Source organism: Pelophylax lessonae (genome assembly GCF_965119305.1).
Source record: "Pelophylax lessonae genome assembly, chromosome: 2".
Taxonomy (NCBI): domain Eukaryota; kingdom Metazoa; phylum Chordata; class Amphibia; order Anura; family Ranidae; genus Pelophylax; species Pelophylax lessonae.
Window position 1 is genome coordinate 745,454,511 of NC_138769.1, and position 12,721 is coordinate 745,467,231.

Sequence of the window (12,721 nt, forward strand, 5' to 3'; positions counted from 1 at the left end):
ACAGCCGGAATATCCTGGGAAGAGAATACCTCCGGTAACACGGCAGGTTGGAACCCATAATTGGCCATGAAGGGAGACGTCCCAGAGGAAGAGTTCACCGCCGTGTTCCTGGCAAACTCAGCCCAAGGCAGGAGGTCAACCCAATTGTCTTGGTGATCGGAGACATAGCAACGAAGGAATTGCTCCAAGGCCTGATTGGATCGTTCTGCGGCCCCATTGGACTGAGGGTGGTAGGCCGAGGAGAAGGAGAGATGAATCCCCAACTGGGAGCAAAAGGCGCGCCAGAACCTGGACACAAACTGACTCCCCCGATCCGACACAATCTCCTTGGGCAAACCGTGCAACCGGAAGACCTCCCTGGCAAAAATCGTGGCCAACTCCTGTGCAGAGGGTAACTTCTTGAGAGGAACACAGTGGCACATTTTGGAAAATCGATCAACAATCATGAGAATGACCGTATGGCCTCGGGATGCAGGGAGGTCCACAATGAAATCCATCCCCAGGTGTGACCATGGGCGCTCCCCGGTGGCTATGGGTTGCAGAAGGCCCAACGGAAGGTGCCGAGGGGACTTACTCTGGGCACAAACGGAGCATGCCGCTACATATGCGGCGATGTCGGAACGTAGGGAAGGCCACCAGAACAGACGTGAAACAGCCCAGGACAGCTGCTTCTTTTCAGGATGCCCCGCGGTCTTGGAGTTATGGTAGGTTCGCAACAACCGAGTGCGCAACTCCTCAGGCACAAAACATCTGCTGTTGGGTCTCCCAGAGGGAGCACCAGATTGAGCCGCCAAAATCTGCTCACCCAGGGGAGAGGTCAGGCTGGTGCGAATGGCGGCCAGGATCTGATTCGGAGGTATGACCGAAGTCGGAATCGACTCCTCCCTGGACAGGTCGGAGTACTGCCGTGATAAGGCATCCGCCCTGATGTTCTTGGAACCGGGTAGGTAGGAGACCACGTAATTAAAACGTGACAAGAACAGAGCCCATCTGGCCTGACGTGGTGTCAATCTCTTGGCCTCAGAAAGGTAGGTCAGATTCTTGTGGTCCGTCAGGATGAGGACCGGAACCACCGAACCCTCGAGCAAGTGCCTCCATTCTTTAAGGGCCTGCACGATGGCCAATAACTCCCTGTCACCAATCTGATAGTTGCACTCCGCGGAAGACAGTTTCCGGGAGTAAAACCCACAAGGAAGCAGAGGACCCTCTGGTGTTCTACGCTGAGACAGAAGGGCGCCTACTCCCGTCTCAGACGCGTCCACCTCGAGGACAAAGGGCAACCCAGGGTTGGGATGCGACAGAATCGGAGCCGACACAAAGGCGGACTTTAGAGCCTCAAAAGCTCGGATGGCCTCGAGCGGCCAGACCTGGAAATTACTGCCCTTCCTGGTCAGATCCGTGAGAGGCTTGGCTAGCATGGAAAAGTCCCTGATGAACTTCCGATAATAATTGGCGAAGCCCAAAAAGCGCTGCAGGGAGCGAAGACCACTGGGCTGGGGCCACTGTAAGACAGCCGAAACCTTCTCAGGATCCATGGAGAACCCCTCAGCGGAAATGATGTAACCTAAGAAGGTTACCTGGGATCGGTGAAATTCGCATTTCTCAAGCTTACCGAACAGCTTGTTCTCTCGTAACCGTTGCAACACTCGTCTGACATTCAGAATGTGGGTCTCCATGGATTCAGAATATACCAAGATGTCATCCAAATAGACCACCACACACTGCTGCAACAGGTCACAGAAAACATCTTTAATGAATTCCTGAAAGACTGCGGGCGCATTGCACAACCCAAAGGGCATAACCAAGGATTCATAATGACAGGTCCTGGTGTTAAACGCGGTCTTCCACTCATCGCCCGCCTTGATCCTTACAAGGTTATATGCCGCCCTCAGGTCGAGTTTGGTAAAGACCGTGGCCCCTTTAAGGCGATCGAACAGCTCGGAAATCAAGGGTAAGCGTTCTTGATCGTGATGCGATTGAGACCCCTGTAATCGATGCAAGGCCTCAACTCACCGCCCCTCTTTTTCACAAAGAAAAATCCAGCCCCTGCCGGGGACGAGGATTTGCGAATGTGTCCGCGTGAAAGCGCCTCCTTCACGTACTCCTCCATGGCCTCATTCTCCGCTACCGACAGTGGATAGACCTTGCCACGAGGAGGAACGGCACCAGGTTGTAACTCGATGGCACAATCGTATGGGCGGTGCGGAGTTAGGGCAACCGCGCGCACCTTATCGAATACATCCCGGTATTCCTCGTATTCGGGAGGCAACAGAGAGTCCGAGGAAGTACACAGCAACTTGACAGGCCCATGGATGCAACTAGCCCCACACTGCGGTGACCACGAGAGGATCTCGGCCGATCTCCAATCGAAAGTCGGATTATGCTTCTGGAGCCAGGGGTACCCCAAGACCACCGAGTAGTGTGGAGACGAAATAACCTGGAAGCAGACCGACTCTCTGTGAACGGCACCAATGGCTATCCCCACTGGAAGGGTCTCATGAGTCACGTGTGGCGGCAGAAGGGGTCTGCCGTCTACCGCCTCAAGAGCCAGTGGAGAACCTCGGGCCTGCAGAGGAATGGAATTGGCGGCAGCGAACACACTATCAATGAACAAACCACCAGCACCAGAGTCCACCAACGCCTGGGTCGTCACAGAGCCCCAGACCCAGAAGAGGACAACAGTGATCAGTGGTTTGTCAACACGGGAAACCGGGGACGAGGAGACTCCACCCAAGATCTGCCCCCGACAGGATCTCAGGTGCGAGCGTTTCCCGGACGGTTCGGACATGCCAACCGAAAATGCCCACCGAGACCACAGTACATGCATCGACCCTCGCGTCTCCGGAGTACCCTCTCCCCCTCGGACAGGCGAGCAAAGCCCAGCTGCATGGGTTCACCCCCAGTCAAGTCATCCCCAGGAGGCGTGGGAGGAGAGGGAGGCACGGGTGGGACAGCAAAGGTAGGCGCCAATCTGTTAGGAGGCCTCCGCAGACTCTCCTTAAAGGAAGGTCTCTCCCTGAGTCTGGTGTCAATCAAAATCAAGAAAGAAATAAGAAACTCGAGCTCCACTGGTAGGTCCTTAGCTGCAACCTCCTCCTTCAAGGCATCCGAGAGACCATGAGAGAAAGCAGCGACCAGAGCCTCATTATTCCAGCCCACCTCTGCTGCCAGGGTACGAAACTCAATGGCGTATTCAGCTACGGATCGTGAACCCTGTCTGATGGACATAAGGAGCTTCGCAGCAGAGGCAGCACGAGCCGGCACATCGAATACCCTCCGAAGAGAAGCAACAAAACCGGAAAACTCGGCAACCACCGGATTGTTGTTCTCCCATAAAGGGCTGGCCCAGGCCAAGGCCTTGTCCGAGAGCAGCGAAATTAAGAAGCCCACCTTTGATCTCTCAGTAGGAAAGGCATGTGGCAGCAACTCGAAATAAATGCCCACCTGGTTAAGGAAACCTCGGCACTGAGTTGGCTCTCCCCCAAAGTGCTGTGGAAGGGGGGCAGAACCGGTCATACCCCGAAACACCGCAGGCGCAACAACAGGTGTCGGGGTAGACTCTGGCGCAACAACCGGAGCGGCAGTAGGAGCGGGCCCAGGAGCGACAACCGACCCATCGGCAACGGAAGCGAAATGAGCCGTGCGTTCAAGCAGGGTTTGCAACGCCACGGCGAACCGACCCAACAGGTGATCCTGCTGATCAAGTCTGGCAACCAGCGTGGGTAGCGAGGATGGCCCTGTACCGTCAGAATTCATGGCTTGGTCCTAATGTCACGGAACCATGAACCAGACGTACAACAGATAAGTGAAAATAAGAAGGCTTTATTGAAAATCAAGCTGTAAAGCAAAAGTCCAAACGGATGGCGAAACCGAGGCAGAGTCCTTGCGAAGCCAGAGGTCAGGAACCAGGAGGGTAGTCAGACGAAGCCAGGATCAGGAACCAGCAGGGTAGTCAGACGAAGCCAGGATCAGGAACCAGCAGGGTAGTCAGACGAAGCCAGGATCAGGACCCAGCAGGGTAGTCAGACGAAGCCAGGATCAGGGACCAGAAGCAGCAGCAGTCTTAGAAGCATGTGAACACAGGAGGACCAAGCAAGGAACTGAAGCCACAGACCTCCTATATATATGAGCTAGGCATCCAGCTCCTCCCAGTGGGAAGGAGGAGCCGCAGGGTGGGAGGCTACAAGAAACCCAGAAACCAAGATGGCCGCCAGCACATGTCAAACGAAGGAGAACAGCAAGAAGGTAAGACCATGACAGGGTGAGGGGGGAGAGAGAGAAAAAAGGGAGTCAGCAAAGGGGACCTCAGACTACTCTCCCCCCATAAAGATATATATAAAAATGGGAGAGCAGGCCATCAGGACAGTCTTCTCGTTCATCCCCCTTCCTCCTTAGCGTATGAGAGCTGGGGATAGGCTCCACAGCCTCTGGTAGTCTGGTCTGGTCCTCCGCCATTGAAACGTCCTGGAGGGGGGTCACTTCTGGAGTGTGAAGTGAAAAACCGCTGCTGCTGTGTTCAGGGCTTGTTTATATTATATTTTCCAATTTCACGCCAGAAATGCGTGGGCCTTGCCCTCGGTTAGGGTAAGGGCGACTGCCCTAGTCGCGCTGTGTTGTGCCCAAACCTAAGATGGCCGACCGTCCACTTCCTGTGGCGGCACCATCTTAGTGACCTCACATCTGGTCCGGCGTTCCTATACAGATAGATGCCGCCGACGGGGTGCCCTGACAGCAGCATGGAGCAGGAGAAGAGAGAGAAACCCATCACCCCCTTCTGTCGCGCGAGCCTGCCTGGAGGCTTGGAGGAATGGCGGCAGACTGCGGATATACCACTGGCGCCCCAGTAAGTGTCCTCATGGCTCTTCTCCCATCCCCAGCTTAGTCTAAAGAGGGGATGGAAGGCACAAAGGGAAATCCCTCTCTTTGGAACCCCCTCACTTCCAACTACCGGATTTCACTTACCTTCCTAGCAGTGGGAGTTTCTACGGGTTCCAGGATACTGGGGGGTTTTTCCTCTCTTTTCACCCCCCTCTCCCTCCTTTTTCCCTGGAGCCTGTGACACAGGGGGTGAAGGAGGTACCCAAGGACGCCTGCCATGGGTAAAAGACCTGTTTCCAGGCCTAAAATATCAAAACTGGTGAATTATCCCCTCGGTGCTGATGTTTGCAGGATGCAGGAAACACAAGAACTGAGGGGGCAGCCTAGGACGGCCTGTTTTAAACTTGCGTGCTTGTGTTCCCTGCAGGAGGTGGAGTCTCTCTCTCTCTCATGTGACTGTTGTCGTGGCATACCTATCTCGCATTTTCTGGATACCTTATTGGCCTTTACAGGATGCCTTGACTGGCATTTAGAATGGTTATCTTAAAAAAAATGTCTTTCGAGTTAATCTCATTTTACTTTGATTTCTTTACATGTGTCACTGAGCTTGCAAAGGCTAAGAATATATCAGATGAACGAAACAGTGGAAATTCCCTATCTTTCAGAATATCAACTCTGTCTGGACAGCTGACCGCAAAGCCAATAATATCTTCTAAAAGCCCCTTTGGAACTTTTATTGTGTGTCACCAAGAAATTTCCCTTTATGACAGAGAATCACGATCTAGATTGACATAATGCTTACTATAATTAGTTGTTAACTTTGATTGGACAAAAGATGTTAATAACAACCCATTTCTGTACGTCAGATTGTAATGACAAACCCATTTCTGAGTATATTTAAACTCCAGCAATATTGTAATAAATCAGGTCACTATGATTCAGCCATCTTGAGTCTTGTCTGATCTCATTATATATATAGCTATATATTGTCTGATTTGGTATCACTGACTAACAGGTAACAGGTATTTTGTACCTGAGGAAAAATTCCACAACAATTTGGCGAGCCAGCCAGGAGAGGTGACGTCATCTGCGGACGGAGTGAGACATCTGGACTGCATTGGATACACTGAAAATATCTGGCCAGGTAAGCCCATTGTCTGCTTACAATGTTTTTCAGTCCATCCAATGACGTCCAGGTAACTCTGTTTTATTTTTGACGTAATACCCTCTTAAAGAACCTAAACCCTTAGTCGGTGTATATATTGCTAATAACATTTGTTGTTTGTTGGGAAAGGTGAGGTTGGGTCAACCCTCACCACTGTGGGTGTCTTGGACACGCAGGAACGTGACCCCCAGTTGTGTTCTGGTAAAGCGGTCTCATTTCGGAGTGTCCATTTGAGGCGTAGCAAACATTGAATGTATATGACTGTTTTAGCCTGACATTTCATATACATGTAAAGGTTTCTATCTCTATGTTATAGTATATATGTAAACATATGCATATGGTAATAGGCTGTTTTTAAGTCCAGGTCACAGAGAACTTGGAAGTTAGAGGTAATTCCGAGTCACAGAGAACTCGGAAGTTAGAGTTAATTCCGAGTCACAGAGAACTCGGAAGTTAGAGGTAATTCCAAGTCACAGAGAAATCGGAAGTTAGAGGTAATTCCAAGTCACAGAGAACTCGGAAGTTAGCGGTAATTCCAAGTCACAGAGAACTTGGAAATAAGGTATTCCAAGTCACAGAGAACTCGGAAGTTAGAGGTAATTCCAAGTCACAGAGAACTCGGAAGTTAGAGGTAATTCCAAGTCACAGAGAACTTGGAAATAAGGTATTCCAAGTCACAGAGAACTCGGAAGTTAGAGGTAATTCCAAGTCACAGAGAACTCGGAAGTTAGAGGTAATTCCAAGTCACAGAGAACTCGGAAGTTAGAGGTAATTCCAAGTCACAGAGAACTCGGAAGTTAGAGGTAATTCCAAGTCACAGAGAACTTGGAAGTTATAGGTAAGTCCAGGTCACAGAGAACTTGGAAGTTAGAGGTAGTTATTCTATTTTTTGGATAACAGTGAAATGGGAAACTGGGTTTCCGTAGATACTGACCAGGGGTCGATGGGAAAGGTCATTAGGACCATGGCCTTAGAGTGTATGGGTAACAGGGTTACCAGATAAATGGGGCAGACCAGGGAGTTTGCATTTGAAGATTAAATGCTCTGGGAGCATAGTCTTTGGGCTACACAGCCAATTAAAGTGTTCTGTAGTTGGACAGCTAATAATCCTAGTTGTAGGATAAGATAAGATAGGATATGGCAGATTTTTGTAAAGTGTATGAAACAGATTTGGCAAGAACAAACTTAAAATCAGTTGCAGAAATATGGAAGCAGGAGAGTATGAAGTTGAATGAGTATTGATATTATTATAAATGAGTTGGTGTGTGTTGAATTGTTTCATGAGAAAACAGAGCAAATCTTGTATTCATAAGAAGAATGTAAGGATGATCGTTGCCCTTTAATTCAAAAGCCTGTTTATTTTGAGACAGATTGTATGAAGCTGTGTCTTTAATATAAAAAGAGGAAGTAGCCGAAGAGGTTCCTTCTCCGTGAGCTCAGAGAAAGAGGAAAAAAAAAAAAAAAGATTGTTTCTTTATATGATAAATGAACGGCATATGATATTTTTGGGGTTATTTTGTATTAAATGAAACTAAGATGAAAAATAATAGGTTGCCCTTTAAACCAGGAATCTTTGTTTAGACATTAAGGGTTACCGCAATTAACATGACCATTGAACCCTATTGGCACTGAGCCAAAAGTTTTAAAATAGAATAACTTTTTTATATAATTTATTAAGTGGTATTTCAGGGGCACCCTCCGTAACCAAAGAGGAACCTCTGATAAGATTTTTGAAATTCGGGACAAAGTTTCAGAGGATATTTGTTTGAAAGATAAAAGTACATTACTTCCTGTCATTATGGGTGTATAAAAAGTGACCTACTACAAATAGTGTAAAGACAGGACATTAGAGCAAAGAATTGCAACCAACCCCTCTCCCCCAGAAGATAGACAGGAAATAAGGTATACAGCTAACCTGTGTCTGCATGTCCCATCAGAAGCAGTCCCAAAGCTTTGCTGAATAACAGTAGCAAGGGTGAGAGTGGTTTCCTGCCTGGCTTCAAAGGAAAAGGGGAAGTCATTTAAAAAAAAAAAAAAAGTAATGTTTGTGTTGAGTTAAAATTTCAGTGTTCAGTTTCAGATGAAGTGCCCATTAATCCAGTATGTAGCATATGTCTCTTGCCAGCTTGACCCAGTGATAAAAGGATCCTCAGCTGTGTGCGGGCCACAGCCTGCAAAAGAGCTGCTGGGTAAAACAGGTGCAATGTATTTAAGCCAGTTTACTTCCAGTACAGGAGCAGGCATTAGAGGGGGAGGGGAAAAAAATGTTTGTTAAATATCCCCCATGACTGTTTTTGAGCTGATGATGGCAGAATCTGAATTGTTGAGCCCTGCCAAAAAGGCTCCTCTCTGGAGCCCTGATGAGACCCTTTATGTAGATGGATCATGTTTGTAAACAGAGGAGGGTAAGCCTGTAACTGGGTATGCAGTAGTAACAGCAATAAATAAACAAAAAGAATGCAGAGGCATTAAATTTAAAGTTCTAAGCACAAGCAGCTGATGGTTTTGGCAAAGGCCTGTGAATTTTAAAGAGTTAACATTCACATTGACATGATTTTGGTCATATTTTTGAAAGCTTGTAACTTTTTGACCTCAGCCCAAGTTCTCTCGGTAAGCCAAGAAAAAGCATGCAGATATAATAGAGACTGTTCTTAGTCTTCCAGTGTTCCACCAAGGTGGCCATTTATTAAAAAAACCAAGGCACATGCAAGAGAGGACACAGAAGAAGCTGCAGGAAACGCAAGGGCCGACAGAGCAGTGAAGAAGGCTGCACTGGAACAGGTCCCTATCCGGGTACTGACACTCCTAGGAAAGCAACCAACTCCTGTAAGTATGGCAATCTTGATATCATTGCAGAAAAAGCCCCCTCACAGGAGCGTGAGAAGTGGCGGAAGAAAGGTGCAACACTGGATGTAACTGGTTGCTGGAGGATGGAGGAGCATTTCTGTCCGATCTCAGGCCCTATACCCGAGGGTGGCAGCCGCAGCTCACGGATCGTGTCATATCTCAAAGACTCTAATGACCACCTTGGTAATACAACACTGGTTAGCACCAGGTTTTCCTGGAGTAGCTGCAAAATATACTGCTTCTTGTCTTACCTGTGCTAGGTACAATGTTGGTAGAGCTGTAAGCACCCCATAAAAGCACCGCCTAAGTCAGACTGTCCTTTCCAAGGAGTTCAGATTACATTGATTTCCCACAGTCTGGTCCCTATGCACATGTTTTAGTTTGTATAGACATTTTTCAGGATGGCCTGAGGCCTGGCCAGTCTCTAGGGGTAAAGTACAAACCACAGGAAAAAGGCCTTTGCCCCAGGTAATGTGCAGGTATAGAATCCCAGAAACTATGGAAAGTGACAGGGGTACTCACTTTAAAGGAAGGGTTCTACAAGAGATCCTATCCGCACTAAATATTGAGAAAGCCTTTCACACTCCATATCACTCACAGAGTAGCGGAAAGGTACAAAAGGTTGTATGGTAAAAAAAAAAAAAAAAAACACATGTTGAGTAAAATAATAGCAGAAACAGGTAGATTGTTTTACGTTTTTTTCCTTTGTCAGGAACACTCCCAAGAGAGGTGTGGGTACCTGAAGCAGGTCTCTATTTACCACAGCAATTGCAAGCCACACACTCAGATCTCACTAGATGTGTTGCAGCGCTTTAAAAGCAATTGACAAAAATGCATAATAGTGTGTTTTCATCCCTACCAGATCCAAATGAGGATACTAACTCATAAAGTAAGGGATACATGGATTCACGCCAGTCATTGAAAAAAGGTGGTACAATGATTTTCTTTAAATTTTTGATATGTATGGAAATGTTGGGTATAATGAAGGGGCAGGACAATAAAAGAGACAGACAACCTAAGGCCCAATGTACTGTTAAGTTTAAATACCAGGTAGCCAGGAAGTCAGGGTGCTAGATATGTTCACAATTACACCCAGAGTCCCAGACTATACCTGTGCTAGTAAACCCACTTGCATTAGAGGATCTAAATCAGACAGAGTTTTCAAAATCCTATAGAAACATTACCAGTGCACGAAAGGACATGTTAATTCCCCCAAAAGTCGCAGGTTTCAAGAATCCTACAGTGTGTATAGAGTTCTATGGAAATAAAACTGATGTGGGGAGGGTGGACTGTTCACAAGCACTGATAAACATATCCTGCCTACAGCTGACTGTGAACAGCCCATGAAATGAAACTTGCATGCATTACAGAAATGAAACTGTTAAACATAAAATATGAGCCATATTAAATGACAATATGGACATTTCTCACCTAGGAGAAGCCCTCAGGTTTCTGTTGTTCAGACAGAAACTGGGGTATTATGCAGAAAAGTTATTAATACCCATTTTCACCCCAGGGTGGTCACATTCAGGGTTGGGAATCTATTGTGTCTGTGGCAATCAGTGTGTCACAGTAACAGGTACTACAACCTCTTTATTTCCAATGGTGTCCGCCCATCCAAATGAACACAGTCTTATGGAGGTTTTGCCTTATCTCCTAAAATAATGAAAGTGGTGTATTTATATTGATGTTAATGATAATTATGATCTCTAGTTATCTGTTGAATTAAAATAATTATGTGTTTGGTTGATAAGGTTACCAAGGCCAAGGAGACAACCTATTTCAACTCTATACGGAAATAAGAAGGGATTGATGATGCTGAGTATGCTGTAATGAGAAATCTGTCACCTCAAACCCCCATGTATGAAGTAATCTCCGCCTCAGAACCTTACCAAGACTCGGACACCCCCCACTGAGGTTTGCCCTCTGGGCCAGTGTTCCAAGCGTAAGGGGCTGCTCCCTGGGATGAATCTGATAAGCGGAATAGGTAGTTAGTTAGCCTGATCAATAAATTCTCAAGAGGAGGGAGATGTCGTGGCATACCTATCTCGCATTTTCTGGATACCTTATTGGCCTTTACAGGATGCCTTGACTGGCATTTAGAATGGTTATCTTAAACAAAATGTCTTTCGAGTTAATCTCATTTTACTTTGATTTCTTTACATGTGTCACTGAGCTTGCAAAGGCTAAGAATATATCAGATGAACGAAACAGTGGAAATTCCCTATCTCTCAGAATATCAACTCTGTCTGGACAGCTGACCGCAAAGCCAATAATATCTTCTAAAAGCCCCTTTGGAACTTTTATTGTGTGTCACCAAGAAATTTCCCTTTATGACAGAGAATCACGATCTAGATTGACATAATGCTTACAATAATTAGTTGTTAACTTTGATTGGACAAAAGATGTTAATAACAACCCATTTCTGTACGTCAGATTGTAATGACAAACCCATTTCTGAGTATATTTAAACTCCAGCAATGTTGTAATAAATCAGGTCACTATGATTCAGCCATCTTGAGTCTTGTCTGATCTCATTATATATATAGCTATATATTGTCTGATTTGGTATCACTGACTAACAGGTAACAGGTATTTTGTACCTGAGGAAAAATTCCACAACACTGTCCTGGAGGATTACTGAGGAAATACGCCCCTTCCTAACCAATGACACCACAAAGCTTCTAATCAACTCCCTGGTAATCTCCCACCTTGACTACTGCAACTCCCTCCTTATTGGTTTACCTTTACATAGGCTATCCCCCCTTCAGTCCATCATGAATGCTGCTGACAGGCTCATCCACCTTACCAACCGCTTTGTGTCTGCCACTCCTCTGCCAATCCCTACATTGGCTGCCACTCATCCAACTAATTAAATTCAAAATACTAACAAAAACTTAAAAGCCATCCACAACTCCGCCCCCAGCCATATCACTAACCTGGTCTCTAAATACCAACCAAAATCGTTTGTTTCTTTCCTCCTAAGGCCTCCTGCTCTCTAGTGCCCTTGTCACCTCATCCCATGCTCGCCTCCGGGACTTCTCCAGAGCCTCTCTGATCCTCTGGAACTCCCTACCCCAATCTGTCTGGTTATCTCCTTCTCTGTCCACTTTTAGCCCATCCCTGAAAACTCATCTCTTCAGAGAAGCCTATCCGCCCACACCTAACTGTACATTTATTTTCTTCATCCCCCATAGTTATTACCTTTTGTATCACTTGCCCTCCCTCTTAGATTGTAAGCCCTACTGAGCAGGAAGACCCTTCGATTCCTCCTGTATTGAATTGTATTGTAACTGTACTGTGTGCATTCACGTTGTAAAGTGCTGCGCAAACTGTTGGTGCCATATAAATCCTGTATAGTAATAATAATATATGACTGCCTAGTCCAGCCTTTCTCAGCCAGGGTTCCTCCAAAGGTTCCTAGGGGCTCCTTGTCATTTCCTTGGGTTGTATATGGAAGTGTCACCTACCAGACGTTTCACTGAAGTTTGTCATCATTGCACCGACACACACAATTACATTATTTCATTCAATATATTTTTTATTATAATTTTAATTTAAAACAAGAGTGCAAAAAACAAATGAATAAAATGGTAAAAGAAGAAATCCAATTGGTCAGGAAAATGACTTGTCTGGAATGTGGAGGCGGAGTCGGTAATAATTTGTGTACAATACAATACACAACGTGTTACATTATTATAACAAAGTATTGTAGAAAAGATCACACCATAGAAAATGGGGGAAAGGAGAAAATAAACCCGGATATGAAGGTGACATTTGTGTACGAGGAACACCTTAACAATTACCACCATTTTATTCTCCAGGGCCTCTGCTTTCAGAAAATATATGTTTGGGGGTTTTATCTCATCTTCAGGCCCAAAATCTGCATTT

At 46.3% G+C, this 12,721-nt stretch overlaps 1 protein-coding gene across 1 annotated transcript in view; it reads left to right on the top strand.

Moving 5' to 3' along the window:
- LOC309548372 (uncharacterized protein) overlaps positions 1–12,721 on the top strand; it is a gene marked incomplete at both ends in the record, with an annotated part of 1,605,927 nt that overhangs the window by 18,045 nt on the left and 1,575,161 nt on the right.